Source organism: Eumetopias jubatus, unplaced genomic scaffold (assembly GCF_037043125.1).
Source record: "Eumetopias jubatus isolate StellerSeaLion01/CBP00866 unplaced genomic scaffold, mEumJub1_p1.0 scaffold_15, whole genome shotgun sequence".
Taxonomy (NCBI): Eukaryota; Metazoa; Chordata; class Mammalia; order Carnivora; family Otariidae; genus Eumetopias; species Eumetopias jubatus.
Window position 1 is genome coordinate 71893456 of NW_028274821.1, and position 14476 is coordinate 71907931.

Genomic DNA, 14476 nt, shown 5'->3' on the forward strand with positions numbered 1-14476 from the left:
ACAGCCTTCCCCAGTGAGCTGAGAAACTAAAATTCAGGCCCTTAGCACAGAGAGGCAGGACACTGCAAAGGGGCCCAGAGCCCACCTCTGGAACACACTTCCTGGCAATGCATTCCAGCCCTGCCACTTAACTGCCTTGACTCAGGATGAGTCAACAGCTCCGAGCCTCAGTTTACCCATCTGTACAATTACGATAATAGCATTACCTGGTTGTTATAAAGACTAGACGAGTTAATAAGTGGATAATCACACAGTGATGCTTGCTATTGTTAAAACGTTTCCTTAGAATGAAAACTTGAGGAGAGCAGGGATTTTTATTCCCTGATGTTTCCCGAATGCCTGGAATCACACCTGGCACACAGTAGGTGCTCAACAAATATCTGTTCACCCATGAATCAATCTTGTCATCCATGCTGAGCTTCAGACAGCCATGTTTATCCTTTTCTTAATTCTTTAGGAGAAGGGGAGGACTAGCTGCCCTCTCTGCTGATACCCTACTTAGTGTCCAGAGCATGTTTTTCAACCTCAGGCTATTCGAGACTTTTGTCTCCAAAACCCCACACAGTCAAGAACGACTTGAATTGCCTCTCAGGTCTGAGTCCTTCCTGGGCAGGGTGTTTAGGACTGGACTCAAGATCTTTTCAGAGTGTAAAACCAGATCTTCTTAGGCTGGGATTTAGGCCCTTCAAAATCTGATTCCAACCGATGTTTCTAGGCGTTGTGACCCGCCACGTGGTACCCTGCTCCAGTATGGACCGTTTGCCCTGCTCTGGGCATGCTCTTCCTCCGGGAGGCTCTTCTGAGCTCCCACCTGGTGAAAGATGACTCATTCTACTAAGCCAGGTGTAAATGTGACCTGCTCCTTGGAGCTGGCCCCCATGTTTGGCCAGAGTTCATCTCTCTCCTCCACATTGACTCATCTTCCCTTCCATTCTCCCTCTTTAGAAGGTTTTGTCATCTACTTAATTATTTGCACATCTGTCTCTTTACTAAGGTGGAACTCCTTAAGAACCAGGGGCCACATCTTGAACACCTGAATAGCATCGGCGGTTAATGCAGGGCATACAAATAAATGTTCACAGGGTCCACGTTCCCACCTGCAAGTGTAAGGTCAGCAGGCTTCACAGAACCGATCAGAAGAGGAATGTTCTTGAAAACCCTTGCCACTGCCCCGCTACCACTTTTCTCTAACAACTCCTTAGTCGGGGGTATTTTCTGGACAGCCTGATGGCATAAGCTGAACAGTGGCTCCAAACTTAAGGCCTGTGCAGCTGAGGGTGAGTTATCCCCAGGCTGAAACCTGAGGCAGAAGGGACCACGGTGTGTGGGTGAACACAGGTGCTCGTCAAGACAGGGCAAGGGGCTCTGACGTGGGGCATGGCTGGCTTCCAATCCAGGCTCTGCTGTGACTGGCTGGATGCCCCTGGGCATGCTTTTTACTTCTGGAAGCTTCAGTTTCCTCATCTGTATAATGTGGATAATGTTAGTGCCTCCCCGCCTAGAGGCCGGGTGAAGGGGAAACCCGAGGTGGGGACATCTGACCCCATTGGCGGTCTGCGGGGGGCTGCCATGAGGATGCTAATCTTTGCAGACTCTGGCACAGTGTTGTGGGGAGAAGCCTGGCAAAACTAACATCCCCCCAGGCACCATGTGCCCTTACTATATCACCAAATCTCATGGCACAATTGTGAGGATTAAACACAGTAACGTGTAGGGGGCTTAGTGCACTGCTCTCCAATAATGGCTTGATAAACATAAGCAAAAAGGCTCAGTAAATACAAAATACTATTAGCTAGAACGAATAATCCATGAAGGAAACTCTGGATGAGGTTTCTAGGCCATAGACACTGCTGTATGTCAACCTTGCCTCCCATTAAAAAAAAAAAATCCACTTCGTTTTCATGCCACAAAATGCCACCCTGAATTTATTCTAGTGATCGAATGTCACAGCCAAACAAACCAAAAGCACTGGGTGATCTGGGAGAAGGCCTACAATGTGTTCATCGATTGCTCAGAGGTTTACTAACCCCTACTTTGTGACCGGCACCGTGTATCAACCAGCTTTCTCTCTAGATCATGCTGCTGTAACAAGCAGCCCCAGCAGAGGTCTCCTTCTGGCTTATATTTTATATTAGATGCAGGCTGGCTGGCAGCTCTGCTCTGAGCGTGTTCATTCCAGGACTCAGGGAGAAGGAGCAGCCCCTCTGTGGTACACTCCATTCTCATAGCATTCTCCTGTTGGAGGAAAAAGACCAGAATCATTAATGGCTCTTGAAGTTCATGTTTGGATATGACAGGTGTGGCTTGTGTTCCATTGGCCAAAGCAAATCATGTGGAGTCAATGGAGTAAGGAAGTAAACGTCCCCTAGGGCAGCAGTGCAAGTCTCTTGGCAGTGGGCAGGGATGTATAATCCTCTTATAGGGATGGCAAAATATAACTGGGAAGACTAATCCAGTTTGCCACGTTTTCATGAGTGCTACCTAATTTTAGTCTCATGATAACTCTATGAGGTAGGTATTATTATCCCTGTTTAATGGAGTGGAGGATTCAGGGTTGGTATGACTCACTAACCTGCCTAGGATGTAGCCAGGAATGGATGGGGCTGCCTGACTTGAAGCTGGTCCCAGGGGTATGTGGCCAGCCTTGGCCCTGGCAGCAGCTTCTTGAAAACTCATTTTCATATAGGTGTTGTCATTCAGTAAACATCTATTAAGTACCTACTGTGTGCCTGGCACTGGGCTGGGCACTGGAAACATGGCGACGTGCAGGGCAGGCACTGCCCCTACCCTTGTTGAGTCTAGAGTCCAGTGGAGGAGGAAAGCAAACAAGAAGCTTGTATCACATGAGCGGTGCTTCCCCAGGGAGATCAGAGCACAGCGAGAGGCATGGTGGGAGCCCCTCTCTGATGACAGCTCAGTAGTTGAAAGCTGAAGGACAAGGCACATGGCTCCTGTCTGTCTGGCAGGGTGAGTGCCAAGAACAGTTTGGGGTTCGGAACTCTAACGGACACTCACAGGAACTCAGTGCAGATGGGCACATGTCCAGCTGGTGGCTAATGAGCCTTGTCTGATCCAAAACCCTCATCAGCCTCTCCTGGGGCTTCGTCCAGCCACAGTGGACCCACTCAGAGCCTTGCGTGCCACAGAGGACAAAGTCCAGAGACTTCAGCGTCAGCCTGAAAGAGAAAGGGAAACCTGCCTTTGATCTGATTTGAATCAGTGCGGTGACACATGTCGCTAGCTTGTACATGTCGCTAGCTTGCCAAAGCACACCACTCTCACTTCCCTGAATGGTTTCCATTTTAAAGGCATGGTAATTAAAAAGAAGAAGGAAAGAAATCCCCTTCCACGGTTTGCAAAGTGTACTTTAAGAGTAAGAAAACCCCTTTTCTTAACCCAGCGGCCTGTGTGTTAGAGCATGAGGGCCAGCATTTGGCTTGTCTCTGCAAGCACAACCCATTACGTAGTGAGCAATTGCCCCTCAAACAAAGATGGCGTGTGTGCTGCAAAATAGGCCGCCTCTTAACGAGGCAAAACCCCGGCAAAAAGCTGGCACAGCCACGGACTGTCCCTCTTGGGATGAGGAAGGCATCTGAAATGTGAGCACATAGGTTCCGCAGCAGAGCTTTCTGGCCGCGCATCACATCTCCAAGGAAATGTTTTTGAAAGAGGGGACTCTATTTTCAGTTTGGTTACAGACACACACATCCTTGAAAATTTCAAAAAATATCACAAAAGGGGCGCCTGGGTGGCTCAGTCATTAAGCGTCTGCCTTTGGCTCAGGTCATGATCCCAGGGTCCTGAGATCGAGTTCCGCATCGGGCTCCCTGCTCAGCGGGGAGCCTGCTTCTCCCTCTCCCTCTCTCCCAGCTCATGCTCTCTCTCGCTCTCTCTTGCTCTCTCTCAAAGAAGTAAAATCTTGAAAAAGAAAAAAAAGAAAATATCACAAAGCTAAATGTACCTATACATATGTATGTATATGTATATATATGAATATGTATAAACTCTGATTTTATCTGAAAACTGCAGGTAGACATCAATATGCTTTGAGTTTATACTCCCTTTAAAAATTCAGTCTTGGAGTTCAGAAAGGAGCCTCTTCTGAGCTGATAGACTGAGCCCCAGGCTATGGGCAGGAACCTCCTTGCTGAGTCTGAGACCCCTGGGGGAGCAAGAAAGAGCTCCCCATTGCTGGGGAGCCATGGGCCCTGTGTTTGGAGGTTCAGCAAGAGGGGAAAGAGCAGATTAAGCCATCATGTCCCATGCCCCATGCCTCAGTAATCAAGACAAATAATATTTTAATGCAATATTTAAAAAAATCAAATTAGCAAACTCTGGCCATGGGCCATCTGCCTGTGTTTATAAATAAAGTTTTATTGAAACTTCTTTTTAATTGGAATGATTCCAAGCTTTATTGGAACTAAGTTCATCGTGCCCCTTATGTTTTATACCCGAGGCAAGCCCTCGCTCACCTCACCGCAGACCTAGCCCTGCCCCCCCATCTATTCACTCATTCCCTCATGGGTACTATACCTGCAGAGTGGGAAGCTCCAGAAGACAGAGCTAACAGTTATTGAGAACTTACTGTATGCCCGCCACTGTTGTAAGCCTTCGCACATAGTGCCTCATTGAATCCCCCCAACAATCCCATAGATAAATACAATTATTCATCCCATTTTACAGATCAGGCATTGAAAGGTGAAGAAGCTTCCCAAGATCAAACAGCCAGGAAGAGGCAGGGCCAGGGTCTATATCCAGGCAGTCCGATGGCTTTGACTGGAGGATGCTTAGCAGGAAGAAGGATGACTTAGCTCTGGGAAGCCATCATAGAGGAGGAAAGGGGTTGATGGTTAAGTAGAAGTTTGCTAGACAGAAAGAACAAGTACAGGCTGCAGTAAGTGAGTGTTTTAGAAGAGCAAGTCCCTCGGGAGAGGTCCTGTCTGGCTTCTCTGGGCCCAGGCCCTACCATGGAATCAGAGCAGCAACAAAATCATACACAGAACCGGCATTTATTCAGTGCTTACCCTGTATGCTGGGTATGCAACTAAATACTTTAGGTGCATTATCTCATTAAATCCTCAAATTAACAATGAATGGCTACTATTCTTAATACTGTTTTACAGATGAAGAGTCTGAGGCTTGAAGAGGTTAAGTAACTTGCTCATGGTTGCACAGATGGTCACTAGCTGACGCAGAATGCAAACCCAGGGGGCATTGTTCATATTGTGGTCCCAGCAAAACCCAAGAACCTGGCACCAGAGCCACAAACTGAGCCAAACCCTGCACCAGAGGTTCTCAAACATCCTTGTGCATCAAAATCCCCTGGAGGGGGATTTTATTAAAACGGATAGCTGGGTCTCACCCCTAGAGATTCTGATCCAGGAGGTCTGGGGCAGAACTGAGAATTTGCATGTCTAACAAATTCCTGGGTGATGCTGAGGCTGCTGGTCCAAGAACCAGACATTGAGAACCTATACTGACTCTCTAGAATCCAACAACAGCAGTACCCTCCTCAGCTACAGCGGGAAACACGAGCACAGGAGGTAACTGAAAGAAAATGCTTCCTTCTTGGTACATAGATCAGAATCAACCCATTGCTGAGTTTTCAGCCTTTCCTTTTCTCTCATACTTGCCCTGAGCTTCTTGATTGTCCAGGCTTTTCATATTTCTGCTCATGTGGGCTTTAGGGATTAGGCAGCCCCATGTCCCACTACCTCTTTTCCAAACCTGATGTGCTTCTTGGATGGACATAGACTTCAAGCATCATGACTGTGAGGGAGGAAGAGCATGATGATCACGTGTTTCCTGGTGGTTCTCCAGGCTCCACGGGGGTTTAATTATACCAATTAGTAATTCATCCCATGTATTAGTCAGAAGTCTTGGTGTTACAAGTGCAAAACCCAATTTGAACTGGACTGGGAAAATCGGGCACTTACTGACTCACAGAGCCCGGTCACAGGAAGGGCGGGGTGGCAGCTGGGCTGCAGCCTTGACGGACCAGGGCTCCAAATGCCACTGGCCTCGGCCCTTCACCCACGGCCTCTGCCTCTTCCTGAGTGTCAGCCTCAGCCTTTCAGGCAGGCTCTGTCCACAAAGCTGGAGACACGCCTTCCATCAACTATCAGGCCCTCCTGTTTCAGCCCCACCTTGCAATAGGAGCAAGGAGACAGGGTTCCAGGATTCTGGAAAGAGCTCTGAGTGGCCCAGCCCGGATAGTTGTCCATCCCTGGACCAGAGCCCTTGGTCATTTTAGTTGTCTACCTATGTCCAATCTGGGGTGAGGTGGGATAGGTTTTTAAAGGATGTGAGACCTCCCTCCAACCATAATGTTGAATTAAATGAAGGGGCATTTTCCAGAACACTGGAGGAGATGCTGGGCAGGAAGATAAACCCCACAGGTGAATAGGTGAGTGAATAGAAGGATGCGTGTCTTCTTAGTCTCAGTCACCGAGTTAGCAGCTGCAGTAGAGGGAGAGAGGTCAGCCCGGAAAACCCCGGTCTTCCCAGAGCTCACAGTCTAGAAAGCAGGCTAAGACATGCCATAAATGTCGGTGAAGCTAGGTAGGAATTTCTGCATGTCACAGTGGGAGGCAGGGCAGGAGGATCACAAAGTCTTTGAGAAAAACTAGGTTCTTCTGACCAGGCTCACTTACGCGCACCCACCAGCCAACTCATGAGCACTCACTCCGTGTTACGGAACATGCCTGCATGCAACGGTTTTGGTCAAGTGGAACGCCTGCAGGTGGCATTCAGCCTTGCCCCCGGTCAGCCAGTCACTCACAAAGCTGTTCATAAAGCTCCATGAGAAAAAGCATGTCCATCGTGGCTAGTGGCTGTCCCCACCCTGCTCACATGGCCACGTTAAGGACTTTCTTCCTGTACCAACTCAGGCTCTTGCAGCCCTTGCAGAGTAATCTCATGGAGGAATGTTAGTCTGCCCTGTGCCTTCTGTTTGCCTACTCTGGATCCCTGAGCAGAGACTCTTTTTCCATCCCTTTATGTCATGTCTTTTGATCTCCTTGACATTCTCCCAGGGACTCCTTGCTACCCCAAGCTGTGGCTTCCAGACTTTTTTAAAGAAATGGAGCAATCATGGCAAATCCTCTTGAGCCATTTGACACACTTGTCTCCATTTCTCTGACTGGTGAGCTGGTGCCTGGTGGCAGGGAGGACAGCAGGTAGGTGTCATCGGGCTCCTTGATTATTTTTGTCTTTTCCACATAGCTGGAAAAGGTCTTCCATTTTTAGTCTGGCCAGGAGGGCAGAGGAAGAATTTGAGGGACGGATGGCTTCAGGAACTCTGTGCAGCAATATGGTGTCCCTGTCACCCAAGTGTCCCATTCCATTGGCAATGGGAATGAATGCCAGTGCCCTTCCCCCAACACACCACGCCAACCTTTGCAGAAATGCAGTAAACCAGGCTTAAAGTTCTCTGCCATCATCTCTGTCCTCTCCCCATGGGCATTACCTTTCTCTGTGCCTGTCTTTCCAAGAGCTTTGTGGCGCCTGTCTTTATTATCCTTATTCTTCATGCTTGGCCACAACAGGTGTCCAGCAAGTGCACTGTCCCCATGAATGGAGCTAACGAGGGGACGAGCTCAACTCTTCATGTAAATTGAAGTGGAGTAGGAGCAATAGCCACCCTGCCACTCTCCCATCATACTGTTGGGTTTGGGGAATGGTAATTAAGAACACCCTTTAAGTCCCCTTTAAATTGAGACTACACTGAAAAACAAGACCCAGTGAGGTTTTCGCTGTTTGTTTGTTTTGTAAAGGTGATTAGAAAATGTGGTTTAGATCTGTGGGCTGAATACATCCCTCACCTGCATTAAACCCAGTCTCAGACAGGTCTGGACAACCACAGGCCTCCCCCAAGAGCAGGCCAGTTTTTGAAGACCAGAAGAGAGAAATAAGGGGTGCTCCTAAAAGTGTGGAAAGGCCACACCACACATGCTCACTTCCCTGTCACACCTGAGCTTGACCCCGGAGTCCCTGGAGTGTAGGCCTGCTCTGTGCTCCCTGACCCTTACCTGTGCCCCGGTATAGGCCTGTCCACCATGACTCTTTTCAGTTCTGAGGTCCCCGAACTCTGCAAACAAAGGGTGTTCCCCTGGTATGGAGGAAAGAACCAAGCTTTGGGCCCTGAGTCCACTTCTTCCCGGTGTCCTTGGACAAAGTCATCGAGTCACAGTGACTCTCCCCTTCCTCTGTTCTAGAATGGGGTGTCATCAACCTTGCCTGCCTCTGGACTAAGCTGACCTCAATTACTTACGAAATTGCTCGAATTCTTATGTGAGGAGAATTCTTTCTCGAGGTTATTTGGGGATCAAGTGGGAGGATTTATACAATTTGAAAAGGGTTCTGCATGTTCCTTTAGGACACTGAGGCTCAGGAGAGGTAAGCAGCTTGCCCAGGGCCTCTGCCCCTGGTCCCATCTCCCTAGACCAGCTCCTGCCATCCAGAGCTGCTTTCTTGCTGCTTCTCCGCTCTCTCGAGGCTTTCGGCTCATCCCAGCAGCTTAGAGGCAGGTTCAGCTGTGTCTAATGACATCCATCTGCATCCTCCCCGGCCATCCTGCCCACACCAGTAAACATTCAGTAAGAACTTGTCTGCTGCCTGGGTCCCAGGCACTTTTGATGCTTTAAATTCTAAGTGGCTTTGAAAAACCAGCTAAGATTCAAGGCCGTGAAAGTCTGGAAGGGGAGCCAGAAAACCTGAGCATGGGCAGTGGTCTGGCCATTTCTGTGAGATGCTGTACGAGTCTGAGCCGTGTCCCTGGCCCCCACTGGCCACAGCGGTCATAAGGATGTTCCAAGCAGGAAAATGCCTCTGAGGAGGTTAGTAAGTCATTAGTGCGTACATATAACTGAGCAAATTTGTCCCTAATGTCTAACTGAGACAAGAATGGTGATCAGAGAGGGAAATGTTTGGTTTGGTTTGGTTCTTGACAAGGAAGAGCCAGCTGGCCATCGGCCCGCTAAGGATCTCCGAGCTACATGAAACCCAGAGCCCATTAGTCCTGGGGGGGTGGGGGGTTGGCAAGGTATGGAAGCTGGGCACCGAAAGTGGCCTCATCTACTTAAAATATTTTTCCCTCCATCCCTCTCCACACTCAGGAATGGGTGAAAAAAGGGTCCTTTTGACCAGCTCGACAGGTTTTGTGGGCTCTCCTGAAAACCCACATTTATTCTCTTGATCAAATGTGCTCATGGTTTGCAACACCTGCTTAATGTGTTGTTTTGGGTTAATATATTTCCCTCTCTCCTTCTCTTCCACACCCCCCTTCCCTTTTTCTTTTTCCACGCGGTCTCTCCTCTCTCTGTGTCTCTCCCTTCACGTTCCTTCTCTCTTCTTTCCCTCCCTCCCTCCCTCTCTGCTCCATCTACCTGTTCCCATGTCCTTACCCCTGTAGCTCACAAGCCATCAAAGGTGGCCCGCAGAAACAGAAATTAGGAAAATATAAATAAATCATAAAAGATTCAAATGAGGACGCCTGGGTAGCTCAGTCGGTTAAGCGCCTGCCTATGGCTCAGGTCATGATCTCGGGATGCTGGGATCGAGCCCTGTGTGTTGGGTTCCCTGCTCAGTGGAGAGTCTGCTTCTCCCTCTCCCTCTGCCCCTCCTCCGTTCTTGTGCGTGCGCTCTCTCTCTCTCAAATAAATAAATGAAATCTTTAAAAAAAATGAAAAACATGTCAAACATGACTTAGAAGATGGTTTTTTAAGCTTAGTGGCAGATAGTCACAGCTGTACTGCTGTGCATCAGTGAAGTCCTTTTGGCTTAATTGATTGCCTAGTACAAAAGTCCGTTCGGTCGAGGCCCATGTTGTAATAGACACGTAAACAGGTGGCTGCTAGAATGGCTGAGGCCAGTGTGGGTAGGAAACGGACATTTTGACTCTGGGAACAGATTCGTGAGCCTGAATTCTGTGGCCCTCAAAGTGACCCGTATGTAAAACATGTAAAGTAGCTTATACACTAGGAACATCGGGTTTAAAATATTTTCATGTGTTAACACCACAGAAGAGCATTGCTGAGTTTATTCCTATTTAATGAATTGCTTTTTCACTAGGTGATAGATGCACATGATTCAAAGTGAAAATGTGATACAAAGGTACACAATGAAATAGCTTTTTTGGAATGCATGCCCACTATTACCCCCTCTGCCATCCCCCCAAAAAAGGTAAATCACTCTGAGTGGATTTCTTACCCATGTGTTCCTGTATGCAAATATAAAACCAAATTCAAAAATACATTCTTATTCTCCTCCCTTTTTAATATAAAAGGTGTAATACTACCTACAGGATTTTACGGCTTTTTTTTCCTTTTATTTGACATATTCTGGAGAGTTTTCCATGGTAGTACCTATGAACATATTTATACACACAAACACAGAGCTGCATAATATTCCAATGTGTGCATGTCCTTTATTCCAACTTGCATATACTGCCCATTTTACTGATCTTCCAGTGGGGCTCAGCTGTCTACAGTGTAGGGACCAAGCAGAAGCCCGTGGTGTGACAGTTAGAGCCCCTGAGACCCGGAGACACCCTGGCTGATGAGAGAGCATTTGGTGTGAGGTTGGGCTTTCTGGACATGAGTGTCCACCATAGGATATTCTGGTTTAAAGCCCTGTGAGTCAGAGTGCCTGGTGGCGTCAAAAAGATCATTTACACAAGAAACAAGTAATGAAATATGAATTTATTGCATAAATCACCATAAGTAGTTATCTTTTTTCAATATCAAGAGGTGAAATATCACTTAAGAAATAATCCTAAAAAAAAAAAAGAAAGAAAGAATCCTGATGAGGTAATAAAAATTCACCAAGGTGCATATGACTTCATCTCCCCTTTTTGTCTTGACCATTGTTTGGAGTTAACTTCTCCATTGACTTTGAGATCATTAATCCTGTATTTTCAATGACACTATTGGAGTGGCTAAAATAAATTAGTATAGTGAACAATATCTCTAGTCTCTTCAATGGATCTTTAACAAATATATTTCTAAAAGTCTCCCTTTATGTGTAATATAAATCATTGATTATAAAAATCAAATGGCTATTTCCATGGAGAACTGACCTTTTAAAGACAATACAAGGTGTCTCCTTTTAGAATTACAAATTTATGCTTTACAACTGCAGATATTTAGTATATTAACTTTTTAGAAAGCAGGACACATCTGTAGACTATTCCTGCCCTAAATGTTTGCTATCTATAACAAGGTAAAATCTCTATGTGGAATATGCTTAATTGTCTTTTCTAAAACTCTGAGTTTTTTTTTTTTTATTCCACTGCACACCTTTCAGTAACCTGACATCTCTTTCATCTCATTAAACTGGCTTCAACTGGGAATACTTCATCAAATCCAGAAGAAATTTGACCCCTACCAAAATCCAGATCTGAAAACATTTAACCTTAAGCTGTGCCTCAAAAAAAATGCTAATATTTAACAAAGCCTTGATATAAGGTGTTGTTTGAGTCAATGTTTGAGAAATTGAATGACAGCACGATGTGTGAAAGCTTAGTGGGGGAAAGTGAATTTGACTAAATGTAACTAAATGTATTTTCTTGATTTATTTTGCTGCAGTTCATAGGCAAACCTTGCAATATTACAGTAATTTTCTTGGCCTTGATTTTTGAGCTGTTCTAATTTAGCTGTCAATATGAATAACAGAATTCACTTTCATTGGTCATGCTTGAAAGAGGAATTCCAAAAATAAAACACAGTAATTGCCTACTACAAAAATATTCCTATAGCCTTTCCATCGGATGTGAATTTGATAGGGTTCCTTTCTGTCCGGATTTTCTCTGATGTTTCCACATTTTCTCTGATGTTCAGGCAGATGCAGACAAATTTTTCAGTCTGACAGCCCCTCTGACTTAGATTTTCTATTTCCCTTGTGTTTGTGCCAATTAAGTCAAGCCTCAGGCTGTGCTTATGACATATTTTCGGAAATTCATTGTGTAAGAGAGGTTGACGGTTTCCTGCACTGTTTTTCCTTGGTCTTCTTTCTTCATTTCTCTAGAATCCTACCCTTTCTCTTCTTTGAAGTCTGTGTGTTTGACATTCTTTGAAAAGATGTTTCATACATTTGGGTTATTGTAATGGGTAATTACATCAAAGAAGAAGGCTCCAAATCACAGACATGGAATGACTAGTTCTAGAAGCATTTCCTAAAGCACATGCCATTCCTTTTCAACAGATATTTCTCTGCCATTTATTTTGTGCAAAAGTTCATATTTGGGGTCTTATGTTGTTTCTTTTCTCATAAACTTTAAAATAAAAATTTCAACTTGAGTAATAATTTATAGAAACAGAATCTAACACACTTTCAACAATAAGCTAGCACTATGAAGTTGAATTTTCCTATAATGTTTGGTACAAGCCGTGTGAATATTTACATTGTTAGGATTGTGTACATACCCTTTTATATTCTGCTTTTCTTTTTTGTAATGTGATTTTCATGTACACGTCTCTGAATTTTTCAGTTTTGGGATAGAAAATTTTAATGTTTTGGCCACAACTTTGATATAGCTCCTCCAAAGTGAATTGTGTCAAAGACTACAAACCACCTTATAGTTTCTTAGAGTGCTTTTGCTACAAGTAAGAGAAAATTATTCCTCAATTGCCTTAAACAATAAAGAAGCGATATAATTGCCCATAATAGCTCCTGTGGTGGGGCTGCTCTGGAGTTAATTTCACTACATGGTGACATCCTCAAGGGCACAACCCACTTCCATGTTTCTGTTCTGCCAGCCTGAGGGGGTCATCTGTGTCACTGAGCCACTGTTCTCATGGTCACAAAATGGCTGCCACATTCCAGGCATCACCAGCCCCCAGAGATCTGGCAATGTTCAGTAGAAGAAGAGAGGGATATTTCTTCATCCACGTCACTTTTAAAGAGCAAGGGAAATCTTTCCTAAAGGGCCGTATCTGGCTTCTCTTGCATTGTTCATTCAATGTTTCATTGGTCAGTGCCTTTCCTATACCAGTTATGGCAAGGAGTATAGGATTCCTATGATTAATTTAGTGAAATACAGGGCCACATGAAGGAGAGCAGCTTACCTGGAATGGATGGTTTCTGTTCTACAGAGGAAGGATAGTTTCTACTATACTTCCCTTCCATGTATTCTAGATTATTCTCTCAAGAGACAAAATCCCTTTACAGTACCAACCTGCAACATCTAAGTGTGTTTGTTCTCTGACAAAGCTGTCTCTATCTTTATTGCTTATCATTATAAATTTGAAAGTTCGTTATATATAATGAAAGTATTATTTTAATGTGTGTTTCTTTAATGATAACCAAGGTATATGCAGTCCATTTAGGATGAGTTAGTCTGTTTGCAGTTTCTTTAGAGTTTCACTAAAATTTGAAAACCCCTATCTAATTGACTTTGTAGAGTAGTTGTGCAAAGGCGTTTACCACCACTCACTATCCCTGTACAATTTTTGAGTCAGAGATCATACCTACTAAGTAAGCCTATATTGTAAAGTCTTCCTTATAAGATGTCAACATTTATAAATAGGAAAAAGCAAGCAAGCAAAAGGGTAAAGGACTGTGTTGGGAGGTATTCACTGCCAAAGCATTCCAGGTACTTGGAGATTGAAGGGCAGGCAAATTGCAGCTGGAGCAAGAAGGATGCCCCTTTGGCAAATGGTGAGTGGCCGTCTCCTAATGGTCTCTCCCTCCCTCCTATCCTAGCATCAAGTCTGCCATTTTATCATCCTGCCCCACAGCGACTAGAAAGGCAAGCAGCTGGGTCCATCCTCCTGTAGCTTGTCATAAATCTTCTCCAAACCTAGAGGATGTTCCAGCCACTTTCTCACTCTCCTCTCTGGATGCCTAACTGCTACTCAGGAGGCCCCCCCTCCCCTGTGGTCAAGTGGGCAGGCAAGTCCTCTTTCAAGCTGTCACCCCCTTATTGTGCTCCCCGGTTCCATTTGCCTCGAATACTCACATTCTTCTGGAGGACCCTAGCTAAAATGACAACAGCAAATAGCTTTTTCTCTAATATTTACCACTCCAGATAGGTTGTTTTAAATGTATTATTCTGGGGACACCCGGGTGGCTCAGCCAGTTAAACATCTGCCTTCTGCTCAGGTCATGATCCCGGGGTCCTGGGACTGAGCCCCACATCAGGCTCCTTGCTTAGCGGGGAGGCTGCTTCTCCCTCTCCCTCTGCCTGCCACTCCCCCTGCTTGTGCTCTCTCTCTCTCTCTCTCTCTCTGACAGATAAATAAAATCTTGAAAAAAAATAAATATGTATTCTGTTAAGAGACCCTTAGTGGGGGTGCTTACTTCTGTTGGGGTTAACAAGAGTGAAGAGATCCAGAGCTCTGTCATGCCCCAGTCTTAGTTGGCTGTCTGGACGTCCATCCAGAGAAACTCTGCAAGCTGCTACCATCGTCATTCAAACCTGGTCCACCCTCTCTCGTCCCATCTAAGTCATGAGTTGCTATGGGTGGCTGCTTCCTTC